General features: G+C 46.2%; 1 long non-coding RNA gene across 1 annotated transcript; it reads left to right on the top strand.

The window, feature by feature from the left end:
- The first annotated feature begins 5295 nt into the window (after positions 1-5295).
- LOC146045908 (uncharacterized) lies at positions 5296-14776 on the top strand. The gene is made up of 3 exons (XR_014465676.1): positions 5296-8598; positions 8691-8864; positions 14708-14776. It is a non-coding gene; the product is annotated as an uncharacterized LOC146045908 (long non-coding RNA).
- The last annotated feature ends 596 nt before the right edge of the window (positions 14777-15372 follow it).

The raw sequence follows: 15372 nt of genomic DNA, 5'->3' as shown, positions 1-15372 counted from the left end.
TCCTGTTTAACCATCCGGCCAGTGGTATCCTCCTGCCTTATGTATCCAGTCCTCCTGATTAACCTTCTGGCCATTGGTATCCTCCTGCCATAGGTATCCAGTCTTCCTGTTTAACCATCCAGCCAGTGTTATCCTGCATTACTAGTTTTATCTTCCTGCCAGAGATATTCAGTGTTCCTGTTTTAACATCCAGCCTAATAATCCTGCATTCAAGGTGGATCTGTCATATCACACAATACTGATCTGAACCACTCTACCTGTGTCCTACGCCTTCACACCTGCCTGTAGGAATCTACGTTACTGTGCATATACTTTCCTGGGTCACTATGCAAGTCCTTTTGTTCAAGAGTTTACCCATATGTTCACCTAACGTACCGGTGGGCGTATAGAGCTCTAAGGGAAAACTGGAGACTGTTATTGGTTATATTCTAGCTCGAGAGCATCGTAACAGTCTACACGTAACTCAGCCTGACCGAAATACTCAGCCTAGCTCACACCCATATCCTAACTTCCCCGGCACCTTACGTCTGGATTAAAAGTCTCGGTACTTGTGTAGTTTCACGGCGCCAACATGGCGCCGTGCTACTTTCGGTTTCTATGCTCGGCAAACTATCTAAAATAAACTAACTTAACTCCATGCCAATATGGATAGTTCATACCCCCACTAACCATGTTGGCATGGAGTTGATTTAAGATAGCGTGGCGAGCCACCGAGCCCGCAGCGTGGGCGAGCGAAGCGAGCCCCGCAAGGGGACTCAGACGCAAGGGGACTTTTTTTCTTGCTGTGTTCCACTTAAATGTTTCTGATTAAGAAGCCCTATCTCTTTATCTACACATTATGGGGGATTATTTTAATACTATGCACGCTTGATTACTAACTTGACTAATGCTTAACACAACGTTATATATAAATTATATAACTCTGATGTACACTATTGTTATAAGGGCACAGTAGAGGGGTTTTTTTTTTTTTTTTTTTCTTGTTGTGTTACACTTAAATGTTTCTGATTAAGAAGCCCTATCTCTTTATTTACACATTTTTGGGGATTATTTTAATACTATTCACGCTTGATTACTTATTCGACTAATGCTTAACACAACGTTATATATAAATTATATAACTGTATAACTCTAATTATATAATTATATAACTCTGATGTACACTATTGCTGCTCGCAATCTAAATGTACTAAATAGAGGGGATCATTAATGTTTTCTATCGTACTTCTCGGCCATGTTCATTATTACGCTGTATGAATTTAGAGAGGAGGGACCTGGTATCTGAATAGGGGGGAGGGTAGGGTAGGGTTTTTTTTAAGGTCTTTCTATGTTGTATTTGTATGTTTTGTTGATAAAATAATAAAAACTATGGAAATTTAAAAAAAAAAGATAGCATGGCGAGCCACCGAGCCCGCAAGGGGACTCAGACGCAAGGGGACTGGCGCCGTGAAACTACACAAGCACCAAAGTCTCTCCCGCGATTGCAATGTACTTGCAATCGTATCTTAGAAATGCCATTGCATTTTCATGGGAGCCCCCTGGCTGCTAAGACAGGTACAGGAGGCCATGTTTTGGTTCGCAGCAGCTGTGTGTGAATTTATGCAGCCGCCATAAAATTGGTCCATAGACCTGTGTTGCCCGGACCTAGCCCCCACAAAAGCTGCCTCTATGACCAGGCCGACAACCAAAATGCGATCGCATCATTCTGGGGTGCTGCTGCAGTTTGACACTACCCGTAACTCAGCCTAGCTCGCACCCATATCCTAACTTCCCTGGCACCTGATGTGTCCGGATTACAGGGGTGCCGGACCAGTAGGTGTCGGTAAATAAGTGGTTTACCGTATATGTAAATGTATATAAAATATAACATCAGTTCTGGCCTCCAACCTCCACAGACCAGCCAGCCAGCCAATCATTCGCTATTGATATTATATTTTATATACATTTTCAGAAGATGCCTAATTCAGTTTGCACATGATAGTTAATGCAACTGGGTTCAACAATAATAAACCTTTAGATGCTGCTGGAGAATAACGTTGGTCTCAGTGAGTGATGTAACCCCGTTCCCGACCTGGCCCACGTTCCAACTTGTACCTCCTTTGTGGGGGGTTGGGCTCGCACAGCTGATGGATTGCTGTGGGGAACACTGCCTGGATCCCATAAAACAGGTGGCTCCAGTACCTCTCTGCTCCCAGCGGGGACAGCTGGTCCGTGGTCCCGGACTGCAGTAGCTGCACTTCCCACTGGCACAGAGGTCGGGTCTCCAGGTGTGTGAGCACTGTGTGCTGCGATCTTACAGAGACGACTCCACCTTGTTGGCCGTGGCTGCTGGTTTATGCTGTGAATGTAGACCGCAAAATTTAATGGTGGGCACTCTGCTCCAAATGGTGAGGGCACGGCTTGCCAACTAGTTGGGGTCTCCAGACCAATCTTTGTGACACTTTCGCCGCCCTCAGGGTGTTTTTTTGTTTTTAAGTGCCGTAGACACAATTTATTTCCAGCATAGAAAACAGGTCTGAATCAGGCTCTCAGTTTGGATTGCATATGATAAGCTGCTTGCAATAGTTTATCATGTGCAATCCTTAAGCAGTGCAAACGCAGGAGGAGGTGCATTCCACCCCCTGCCTCCATTTGTGATCATATCAAACTGCGATTGCAGTTTAGAAAAACATCAGGACCATCGGTGGCTGTGACGCTGCGACTGCAGCCTGAGTAAGTCTCATCTCTCTCAGGCTTGCAGATGCAGGTTGGCTTGCGAGACCAAGGAAACTTTGCCTTGCAGCTTAAATGTATATAAGATATAACATCAGTTCTGGCCCCCGTCCTCCCCAGATAAGTCAGCCAAACCCTCGCCATTGATGTTATATTTTATATACATTTTTAGAAAATGCCTGATTCAGTTTGGATTGCACATGATAAGCTGCTCACAGCAGCTTATCATGTGGGATCCTCAAGCAATGCAAATGCAGGAGGAGGTGCATTCCACCCCCTGCCTCCATTTGTGATCGCTGGCTGCTCTACACTGCAAGCACCTCTGCAATCAGCAGAGGTGTATGTTGTTCTGCCATGTGATCACATGTGCAGAAACCAAACATTGCGCATAATATGGGTTGGATCGTACTTACCCAATCAGGAAGAGAGTTGATGTTCCGGTCTCTCGGTCTCCAGTACTTGATGGGCGTTGGAGAACATACCGTAGTTGTTAGTTGAGGGGCGATGTTCTGCCACCTTGTGTAATTCGGGCTGACGGAGAAGCCAGGTGTTCTTCTGGAAGCTGGAAGTTGTTCTGTGGCTACTGATGGAGGTATCGGCTGCTCCTGTGTGAGATGATGTTATACCTCCTGCACCTGGGGAAGTGATGTTACCTTCACTGTGGTGGCTGCAGGGAGAAGCTGGGAGTGAATGGGTCCTGCAGATGTTCTAACTTCTCCCAATCGATTCCCGTGAAGAATGGATGTTCTCTGATGTTGCCGTTCTCACCCAGACGCATCTCAGGGTCATCACACAGGAGCTGGAAAGAGGAATGTGAGGGCAACTAAGTTTCTGTCCAGCTGCAGTCTGATTCCTTACAGCACATATTTGGGAGACATATTTCTCAAATGATTTTTAGCCTCAAAGAAAATAATCATTATTTTCCCCTAATCAGAGGATGTGTGTCTATGTAGTTTAGTATTCTTTCCCCCAACCTCTAGCAGGTTACTGCTTATCATGGTACCATTGGGGGTCATTCACTGGACTTGATTTGCTTACATTTGAATAGAAACAGGGAAAATGCCGGTGCTGTATAACGTGACCAGTAGTGTATGTCAGTGGTACAGTGACTCCTGCAGCAGGCATTGGTCTGGCTTGGAGTTTCCTTCACTTATTTGTGTGTGTCAGGGAGGTGGAGCCAGTAATGTAATCTGACGTATGTAACTACATATAGCTTCCCCATGTACAGCTACATGACCGCTCGTAGAACAACTACATGGCTGATACTAGAGAATGGGGGTTCTGTAGAAATAACAGACGCTGACACATTGTTCATGGTCTCTTTGTTACCTAGTGCTGAATGCTAAGGTGGGTCTGACACTCACCTCTTCAATGATGTTTCTTGTATTCGGGCACAGATGACAGCCCGCCAAAGCCGAGATGTGGCACTCCTCGGGGGATTTTCCTGTTGTCATCTCGAATAGCACCACACCGAAGGAGTACCAATCCACTCCCCCATCATACGGCTCTCGCTTGATGATCTGTCAATAAAAGGTAACAGTTCACTAAATAACACTTTATAAACAGGAGAGCAGATCTGGGCACAATACGCCTGCCATCAGATGTTACACTGACAAAGACACATCTGGCACCCTGGTTGGGACACATGATATATTTCATACATACAGGCAGAGGCAATGATTTATATTTTTCTTTTATGCTGTGTGTTCCATTAGCCTTACTTAGGTCACAAGATAATTGGTTTAGGTACTTGTGACTTATCTGGGCGCCCGATGTTGAAATTGTATGCCAGTACCCTAAGCATGCGATTTGATGCGATTTGACGCGATTTCCCTTAAAAATCCCTTGAAGAGAAAATCGCGTTGCATTGTATGCTATTGTATTGCATGCGATGCGAATTGATTTTAATATGATTGATAATATGATTGATTTTAATATGTACAGGCACCCAGATGCCTGTTTCATATGTGAATTGGCCCCCCAGACCCCATTTTTAATTGTATACCCACCCTGATGGCTAAATGACCCCATTGTTAAAGGCACCCCACTATCAACGCCAACCCGAAGCGTGGCGAGCGCAGCGGTACGCGTCCTCCGACCTTTTCATACCTCCACTATCCACGTCGGCGTGGAGTTGATTTTATATAGTGTGGCGAGCGCAGCGAGCCACCGAGACCGAAACGTGGCGAGCGGACGTGGATACCTTCACAGCTATACGCGTCCCCTCGCGGGCTTCACAGGTATCCGCGTCCCCTCGCGGGGCTCGCTGCGCTCGCCACGCTTCGGGCTCGGTGGCTCGCTGCGCTCGCCACACTATATAACATCGACTCCATGCCTACGTGGATAGTGGGGGTATGAAAAGGTCGGAGGACGCGTACCGCCGCCCCTCGCGGGCACTCTGCGCTCGCCACGCTTCGGGTTGGCGTTGATAGTGGGGTGGTGTTAACAATGGGGGGCACTTAGCCATCAGGGTGGGTATACAATTAAAAATGGGGTCTGGGGGGCCATTTCACATATGAAACAGGCATCTGGTTGCCTTCACATATTAAAATTGCGGCAAATCACATCGCAGGCAATCTGATTGTATGCGATGCGATTTGACGCGATTTTTAGGTGTGATCATCTGGGGCGCCCAGATAAGTCACAAGTACCTTGGTTTATTACAATAATACTATGAGACCCAGTTATTATTTACTCAATACAAAATATTGTGTAAGTTACCCCTTCAGTGGTGTTTTTTTGGGGGGAAGAGTGCTTCCTAACACCCCCCCACTGTATTACCCAGAGCCGAGCAGTGCCGCTGGGCATTCCATCAGCCGCTGCCCGGCCCTGAACCTGGCTGTGTGCGACATGACATTACAAGGTCACACCGCACACAGCCGGAGGAAGGAGGCAAGGCTGGGCAGCTGCTGAAGCCGAGCGTAGCACTGATCTCAGCGTGAACTGGAGCATAACCCGTAAAATTCTCGGGAGTGCCAATGAAGGAGTCAAAGGTATAAACCAAACCTGGAAAATCCCCATAGATACAAAAGTTCACTATGAACAACCCCTGCAAAATGATAAGAGGGATTGCCCTGGCTCTGCATTACCCAGCCAGCCACTCATAAACCACCAGTGTAGGAAAACACCTGTGATTGGCTGTCAGTGAAGGCAGATCATGATTAGATGCCATTTAGAACATGAAGCCGCTACTGTTTGTAGCATGCACCTTTATACTGTACAGCCGACCTCTAATTTATTATAGCCTCACCTCTGGGGCAATGTAGCCACGTGTTCCAGCGTAGCCAGAGGTTTTGGGTGTGTTCTCCAACGCCAGCCCGAAGTCGGCGATTTTAATATGGCCGTCATGAAGCAGGATGTTCTCTGGTTTGATGTCTCTGTAATAGGAACAATTTCTTCATTAAGTACTTGTTTGCATGGACAGTATATGAAATACATAATACAGTAAGTGACTAAGGCTGCAGATGTGTCCTCAGACACATACAGTATTAGGGCAAAGTCTCCTGGCGCATCTTAGTTGTGTTATGTTGTGACTAAGAGGCATTTGCTGGCAGATGCTGGATGCTGGCAGAGTTGCACGGGACCTGGGGTCTCACTGGCACTTACTCAGCATGGCGAATTGAGGCTGGCTATATGAGGATACATCTGGAAATGTAGAAAAGTGCATCTCCCAATTGATAAATGCCTGTTCCACATGGCCAGACCAGGGTGCAGTGTGTGCTATGAACAAGGTCCTAAAGCTGAGGGGGCACCAGGCTGCCCATTATGCTCACCGAGCATGGATGACTGGAACGCCATATGTCTTCCCCAGAAATATGGAGTTTGTGTCTGTGCAGAATATAGCAAATATTATGGCATCAGTGCCAGTTCTTCTGCACATGGGTCTACTGTGCAGGCAGTAAAATATCTTAACATACCTCTTATTTCTCAGTACACATATTAGCACTGAATGCATCGCAGAGTAATGTTATGTTTATAAGGGTGGAACTACTATGATTTATTTCCCACAATAAGAACAAGTACTAATGCAGCCCTTGTATTTTATGTTTATTTAAACAAGGAAAGAAAGTTAGTTACCGATGGATGAAGCCCATCCTGTGGAAGTGCTGGAGACCGGACACGATCTCGGCAGCGAAGACTCTGTTAAAGAAGAAATGTATCAATATTGTAACATCCCAAATCAGCCGTAGTGTATGTGCAGGATAGAGAGATACAGTGTGGGATGGGGAATAGTGTAAAGGTGCCCATACACTAGTCCGAATTTGGCTACTTTTCACCTGATTCTGACGGATCGGGCTGAGAAATTGTGTAAAAGTGGCCAAATCGGGTGTGTTTGACATCTGATCCGATACGCGGTCCACTGTGCATCAGATCAAAGGTCGTACCTGCTGCATGTCCGACCTCCAACTCGGACCCACTGCGGGGAGCGGGGTCGCATGTGATACATCACATGTCAAAGGATCGTATGCGATACATCACATGCGATCCTACCGCCTGGGAAGGTTCCGGCCGAAGGGACTGGATGGCCATACTCTGCTGCAAGAAGAAGCGCATGGCCACCTTAAGAGCTATAGAAACGGCAAAAGAAAATACAGGTAGGATAAAGTCATAGTAGGAAAAGGCAAAGGGGTAGTTGTATGAGCAGTGATAAGGGAGGAGCAATGAGCCAGAGGAAAATTGGTCTATGGCAACCAATCCGCTACTCTGTATAATTTCATACTATGCAAATTAAAGGCGTTAAGGTGCGTACACACGGTACGATTTATGTTCCGTATGATGTTGTATACTATTTCCCAGGAAAGTCCCAGTGGTCAGAAGCATAAGATTTGTGCTTATAATAACGTACAGTGTGCATAAGATATCACATACGATATGACGTCACAGCTATACTACACTATACATCTTATGCTTTCTAGCCAGAATTGAGTTGCATGTTCACCCGAGCAGCTCCCTGCCAGACGACCGGTGGGAGCGTGCATCGTACGTCAGATAGTGCGTACACACGGGAAGATATAGTGCACTATCTAGCACGCTATTCAAAACTAGCTAGCTAGATTGTGCACTATATCTTACCGTGTGTACGCACCTTTACTTCAGTGCTGATTGGTTGCCATGGGCCACTTCTCTTCTGGCTCACTTCCTTATCACTGCTTCATACCTATACCCCAAAGTGATGGGAGTCCAACAAGGAATAACATATATTGTACAGTGAATGTAAGGGCCCCCATACATTAGGACAAGATGGACCCAATTCTCCTCCGAGCCACCCGTCAGCTCCCCGGGAGGCTCACATACAATTTAAGACTTGATGTGCCATTTTTTACATGTGATAAATCACATGCGATTTATCACATGTAAAAAAAATAACAGGGAGCTGTAGGGTGGTGAGGAGCAGTGAGGGCAGGCGGCGGCTCTCAAATGAGTGGCTGGCTGGGGGGGAAACAGTGGGGCCGCAGCGTTAATCAAATCAGTGCCACTGCCCGCCCGCTGCAGGAGGTCGGACGTAATCGTACATGCTGCACATCCGACCTCCTGATCCGGTCCGATGGGCACGGGAACGCGCATCGGATCGGATCAAATGTCAAACACATGCGATTTTGGGCCTATTTCACGCGATTTAGCAGCCCAAGTGCTCAAATCGCATGGAATCGGTCCAACATCGCATAGTGTATGGGGGCCTTAGGTATGTGTGTTTGCTCATTTCCTAGACTGTAAGCTCCTCTGGGATTTTGTCTTGCACACAATCACACAGTTATACACCAGATTATGCATAGATCTTACGTTGCAGCTGTAGGCTCAAGACGCCCTCTTGATTGCAGCAGGTCGAATAAGTCTCCTCCGTTGGCGTAGTCCATGACGAATGCCAAGATGTTCTCGGTCTGGAAGGTCAGGAGGCCATGTACTAAGAAGGGGCTCCCAGATGTTGATTGTAGGGCCCTGGTCTCAATCCTTGTCTTCTCTTGTTCTCTCTCTGACAGTCCCTCGTTGTTCACGACCTTTATGGCGACATCCGTCTTGGTGGAGATCTCACGCGCCAGCAGGACCACTCCATAGCCGCCCTCTCCTAACTCACGGCTGATCTTGTACCTGTCCATGAAGAGAGGTTCCTCCTTGTCCGGTGGTGAGACGCTGCTTGGTCCTTGTGGAGTAAAGTAAGAGACATTATGAATTTATTGTTTAACAGCTAAAGACACAGTAATATGATGATAACTGAAGTGGGAATACTGGGACCACAACATAAAACACACTGTAGGGTTTTACAAAGCTGAAGATACTTATAGCTAATCGGAAACATTTTTTAAATAATGGCACCTTGATCACTTTTGAGTTTAATAATTTTGTTGCGTAACTGAATAGTGCCTATTTGATATTGTAGGAATGGAGCATGTGCATTTATGTGTTGTAAGGAACTGGTAGTGATGCATTCTCATGCGAATTTAAGCAGGGAAATGATTGCTAGTGATCAAAAGGATTGCCTGGGGTTCTAGTGACCAAGCCAATTCCTCTGAGCTAATCCTGTAGTTACTGGCCATACCGTTCTGGAACTAATCACATCGCCTGTAGTACATTTGTAATGGCATTGAGCTACAATAGATGCCAACCATTACATTCGCCTGATGGGCCCTTCATGTCCAAGTTTGACACGGGATATAATGCGTTTTGTTGTCCTATTAACAGCCTGAAAGGGTTTGCATCTGTATTCCTATATGTGATATTCATGTTAACATACATTACTTTAGATTAAATATCTAATATTGTACCAAGTCCATAATTAAATGAAGGGAAAAAACCGCCATGACACCATGGGGGGAGGGGGGGGGGGATTTACTAAGATGTGTATTCTACTTCACATGTGATGTTGCTATGGGCAACCAATCAGATCCTGTCTTCTAGAGGATGCTAAATAAATAAGAAGTAGATTGTGATTGGTTGCCTATAGCAACATCACATGTGAAGTAGCATACACATCTTAGTAAATTTCCCCCCATGAGTCATTACACCGGGTGACATCAGCCCTACATTCTTCAGTTATCACCATGGCTGTCTTCCCCAGGTGGGTTGGGCTGTCACGTATAAATGCAGGCACTGCCATCCTGGGTATTACCACCTTTAGTGCCAGTAAACCTAGAGCTATTCTGTAAACCCCCTGATGTTTGGGTGTGGGGTTAATAAAGTAATAATCATAGTAATGTTAGGATTAGGCTAGGTAAAGGTAGAAGAACATTCATACTGTGTTTTCATTGTGTAAATGACACTGTGAATGCCGGCATATGCCTGTCACCAAACTGAGCTATACTGTAGGTTACAGCACCTTTTTAGTTGTGCACCTTTCTCCATAAATATTACAGTAGTTTTACTAATTCTTTTTTTTTTAGACTGTCTTTATCTGAATAACTGTAGTAACCAATGAAGTGAATATATATTACATATAAAACATTATTTATATTTTTTTTATATAAACAATATTCAACTTTGCCAATGTGAAAATGAACTACAGTGCAAGGACATCCAACTACATTTCCGCTTACCTGGTCTTGGCTGATCTTCATCCGGGTCTTTAGCCTCGCTTGCCGCTCTCTTTCTCTCTTCCAGCGATTCTTCCTCTCTGGATTTTCTTGATGAAGTGTTCTTCACTGTCTTCTGGTCTTTCTCCTGCATCTTGCTGCTGGACTCCTCAGGTGCTTCCTTTTCAGGCTTTCTTGATGTCTCCTTCCTGCACCTCTTCTTTCCGGCCATCTCCTCTGTGTTCTGGTCTGTCTTCTGTATCTTGCCGCTGGGTTCCTCCTCAGGTGCTTCCTTTTCAGGCCTTCTTGAGGTCTCCTTCCTTCTCCTCTTCTTCCCGACCATCTCCTCCATCTTCTGATCCGGCTCCTGCATCTTCCGACGGGTACACCTGATCCAAAATGTCAACTTACCTCTGCAGATCAGGCTCCTGCGTCTTCCGACGGGTACACCTGATCCAATTGGTCGTTTACCTTTCCTGATCTGGCTCCTGCGTCTCCCGACGGGTACACCTGATCCAATAAGTTGACTTTCCTCTCCTGATCTGGCTCCTGCGTCTTCCGACGGGTACACCTGATCCAATTGGTCAATTTACCTTTCCTGATCTGGCTCCTGCGTCTTCCGACGGGTACACCTGATCCAATAAGTCAATTTACCTCTCCTGATCTGGCTCCTGCGTCTTCCGACGGGTACACCTGATCCAATTGGTCAATTTACCTTTCCTGATCTGGCTCCTGCGTCTTCCGACGGGTACACCTGATCCAATTAGTCAATTTACCTTTCCTGATCTGGCTCCTGCGTCTTCCGACGGGTACACCTGATCCAATTGGTCAATTTACCTTTCCTGATCTGGCTCCTGCGTCTTCCGACGGGTACACCTGATCCAATAAGTCGATTTACCTCTCCTGATCTGGCTCCTGCGTCTTCCGACGGGTACACCTGATCCAATTGGTCAATTTACCTTTCCTGATCTGGCTCCTGCGTCTTCTGACGGGTACACCTAATCCAATTGGTCAATTTACCTCTCCTGATCTGGCTCCTGCGTCTTCCGACGGGTACACCTGATCCACTGAGTCAATTTACCTCTCCTGATCTGGCTCCTGCGTCTTCCGACGGGTACACCTGATCCAATTGGTCAATTTACCTTTCCTGATCTGGCTCCTGCGTCTTCCGACGGGTACACCTGATCTAATTGGTCGTTTACCTTTCCTGATCTGGCTCCTGCGTCTTCCGACGGGTACACCTGATCCAATTGGTCAATTTACCTCTCCTGATCTGGCTCCTGCGTCTTCCGACGGGTACACCTGATCCAATTGGTCGTTTACCTTTCCTGATCTGGCTCCTGCGTCTTCTGACGGGTACACCTGATCCAATAAGTCGATTTACCTCTCCTGATCTGGCTCCTGCGTCTTCCGACGGGTACACCTGATCCACTGAGTCGATTTACCTCTCCTGATCTGGCTCCTGCGTCTTCCGACGGGTACACCTGATCCAATAAGTTTACTTACCTCTCCTGATTCGGCTCCTGCGTCTTACGACGGGTACACCTGATCCAGTAATTGGCTTTCTGTCTCCTGAAATCGCTTTTTCTCCCCTTCTCAATCCTCTGCTTGCGCTGCTGCTTCCTCCTCTGCTGCAGAGATGCCAGTTGGAAAATAACTGCCACTCTCAGCTATGAAAGTGTATAGCTTGGGTCATGTGACCAGCTTGCTGCTCTCCCATATACACTCTATAGTATCCATGCTAATGGGTCTAATTTTATTTTTAGGATTTCTAAGTTGCTATAACTTACCCTGTTAATGTTATTTGTGCCTAATTTCAGTGAGATCCTATGTACATGTTCCTAATTTATAATCTAACTGCAAGAAAGGAACATTAAATGTACATAAATGTATGGCTGTAACTATTTCACCACAATAATACAATAGAATACAGCCCTCCGGGGTAGTGACAATCAGGTGCCTATGTTATTTCACTTTTAAATACATCTACTAAAATATCTGTTTTATAGGGATGGCCATCGTTGCCATTGCCATCGATGGCAATTCTGCAACTGGCCATCGATAGTGCTAAACTATGCAATGGATGTCCATCGGTATTTTTACATATCGATGGTCATCCATTGTGTTTGATTGATTGGGCTGTGGGCCAATCAAAAGACGGGGGACGGGGCTTCGCTGGTGTCGGGGGGCAGAGCTATGCTCTGTGTCCCAGCACTTTTTAAAAAAAGGCAAACATTGTTTTGCTGTTCCATCGATGGAGGGAAACCATCTGGTTCTCCCCCATCTATGGCTAAAGTATTCGACATTGGCCATGAACCACCGATGTTTGGAATAATCGATGGTCAATGACCATCCCTACTGTTTTACTTTTGTCTGTATTGACATGTGAGAGGGGAGTTAGGGATGGGAGTGGGGGAATAACAGATCCCCCAGCACGACCCCTTCCATCAGGTACAAGAGGATCTGCTCTTGGGCTTCCCCCGGTTTATGATTGTAGTCACCTGTGTTGAACTAGATAATTGATGAGAAAGCTGTTTCCCTGCAGGTAACTGCACCTGGGAAGTCCGGGAGCAGAGCTTTCTGTACCTGATGGAAGGGTCCTATTGGACGGTCTGGGTACAAGTGTATAGAGATGCAGCAATTACTCAGAGGAGTAGGGTTTTAGTTAGCAAATGCTTATCATACAGTGAAAGTAGCATTATTAGTGGTGGCTGTGTGTGTGTGTGTGGGGGGGGGGGGGTGAGGGGTGTTGCTGTTATGGTGGCAACAGGAATGCTACAGTTTTAGCTAATTCAAAACGTTGTCCTAAAATAGCAAGTATATTGTTCATGGAGGCTGCCTGTCTAATTCTATCGCTACAATGATAGAAAGAACTATACTGGTTGCACTAGACCAGTGGTAGCCAACCCTAGCCCTCGAGAGCTACCAACAGTTCACATTTTCCAGACAACCTAGCTGCTGCACAGCTGCACTCATTAATCACTGACACATTTTAAAAGATACACAGGTGGAGCTAATTACTTCACTTGTGATTCTGTGAGGAGACCTGCAAAACATGCACTGTTGGTAGCTCTCGAGGACTAGGGTTGGCTACCCCAGCACTAGACACTTAAACAGCTGACGCTGATGATTAAGGTTTCACCAACCCCAAGGACAAAACAAGTGCAAAAAATTTCAATGTGGCGGATATGATAATGAGACCTGCCAATGCAATGGTTAAGGAAGATCAGTCAAAGACAGAATGAAAATCAGTGACAACAATTGTTTCCCCACAAACAATACATCTTTATTTCGTTGATTTTCTTCTTCAAAAGTGTGTACCAGCCAGGATTATTGAGCCAGCAATTGGGGCGTTGCAGAGTCAGGCGGGGAATTCATGTGTTCCGTCTGCTGCCTGCTTATGCCGCCAAGTGTGTCCAGTCTCTGTCTCTCTGCCCCAACTCTCTCTCTCTCTTGCTCTCTCTGCCCCAACTCTCTCTCTCTCTCTCTCTCTCGCTCTCTCTGCCCCAACTCTCTCTCTCTCTGGACGGGATGTACAAAGCATTGGCGGTACATCCCACTGACCATCGCATATGTAGATTATGTAGTTTGGAATGTCCATTCGGTTTCTTGCCTGCTCCCCCTAATAGCTCACTTTATCAGAGCATCAAGTGCTGTCACGCACCGGAGGATGTTTCTCCTCCATGAAAGTGGCATGGGCGTCTCTATGAAATGCTGGGCATTCCCATGGGAACGCAGCCAGGCCGATGCCTACTTGGGGTTCTCTATGCTTAACCATTGTTTCTGCCAGGGCTACACTATTCTTGCACCCATTAATAAGCAGTATGGGCCTTATTCTGGTTGGCTCGCAAAGCAGTGTTATTTTGCTTCTTTGTGAGCTTTGTAGCACCGCCCAAATGCCCACACCCCGCTATTCGCAGATTTTCCCAAAATCATTCGATGGTCGATTTCTGAAGCGCTCACTCCCTGGTGACTTTATTTAGTGGCACCCTGCTCCGTGAACATTGTGGGCAGCTGACATTCGGTGACGTCTGCTGCCGGCCCCCGGAAGGCAAGTAGCCACCCCCGTTCCCTTGCTGATGCCCAGCATTTCCTGGGTGCATCCAATATTTTTGTGAGTACGCCCAGGAAACCCTGCGAAGGCCCCCTGCCCGCCTACTGTATGCCCACCCCGCTACGAGCACCTCGGAGACTATGTAAATCTCCGAGGACACCCGCAGAGAAGAACGACTGATTAGATGTTTTCTTACAGTAAACAAATGTATTCTACAATTCTACTGTATTATGTTACAGCCAATGAACATTCTTATTGTACTCTTAATTAATCACTTTAAATTGAACACATTCAAATATCTGTACCATTTAATAACTCTCTATTCAACCTTTTGCTGTAACACCTAAGTGCTTAAATATCTATATTATTGCGCAATAATATGCAAACAAACTTACAAATCTTAAACTCTAAATAAGCGCTTTTGCCCTTTTTTTAGCCCTGACCCAATGTTCACAGTTCCGTAAAGCTGCAAGCAACTCAGAGTATGCTAAAGTGCAGATGAAGGTAAGTTTTAGGCTGTTCAACAGAGCTGTCACTTAAGTTTCTATGCTCCGCTCCACACAAGGTGAAATGGTTCTCCCAAATATATCATAGACCATGGATCTTCAATGGCCCCCCAGATGTTGTGAAACTACATGTTCCAACATGCATTGCCACATTTTTTTCCTATAAGAGCATGCCAAAACTGTCAGGGCATGCTGGGACATGTAGTTCCACAACATCTGGAGGGCCACAGGTTGAAGACCTGTGTCATAGACCATTGTAAGTCTCCGGCCTGTGCTGAGCACCCTAGGGCTAGCTAGACAGCATATGGGTCCTAAAGCCGCCAGATTCCTGCTATGGTACCATAGACCCTGGCTGCTACAGGCATTTGCAGTAGCATGATCAGAGACTATAAGCTGCTAATAAAATGTAGTATTATATGTATGTCCACTTGGTAGTAAATGTAATGGGAGTTGATGGAAACTTTTTCTCTCCCCCAGGTCTCTGGAGCGTGTACCCAGCCGATCCCATCATCGTACCACTTATGGTCTCTCCAGTTGTTTCCTTCCCAGGATTTCACCTTTCACCTGCAGGTGTCACCTCCGGTAAGCCGTTCTG

Source organism: Crinia signifera, chromosome 11, assembly GCF_055691185.1.
Source record: "Crinia signifera chromosome 11, ASM5569118v1, whole genome shotgun sequence".
Lineage (NCBI taxonomy): Eukaryota > Metazoa > Chordata > Amphibia > Anura > Myobatrachidae > Crinia > Crinia signifera.
This window is presented reverse-complemented; position numbering and strand designations above follow the sequence as displayed.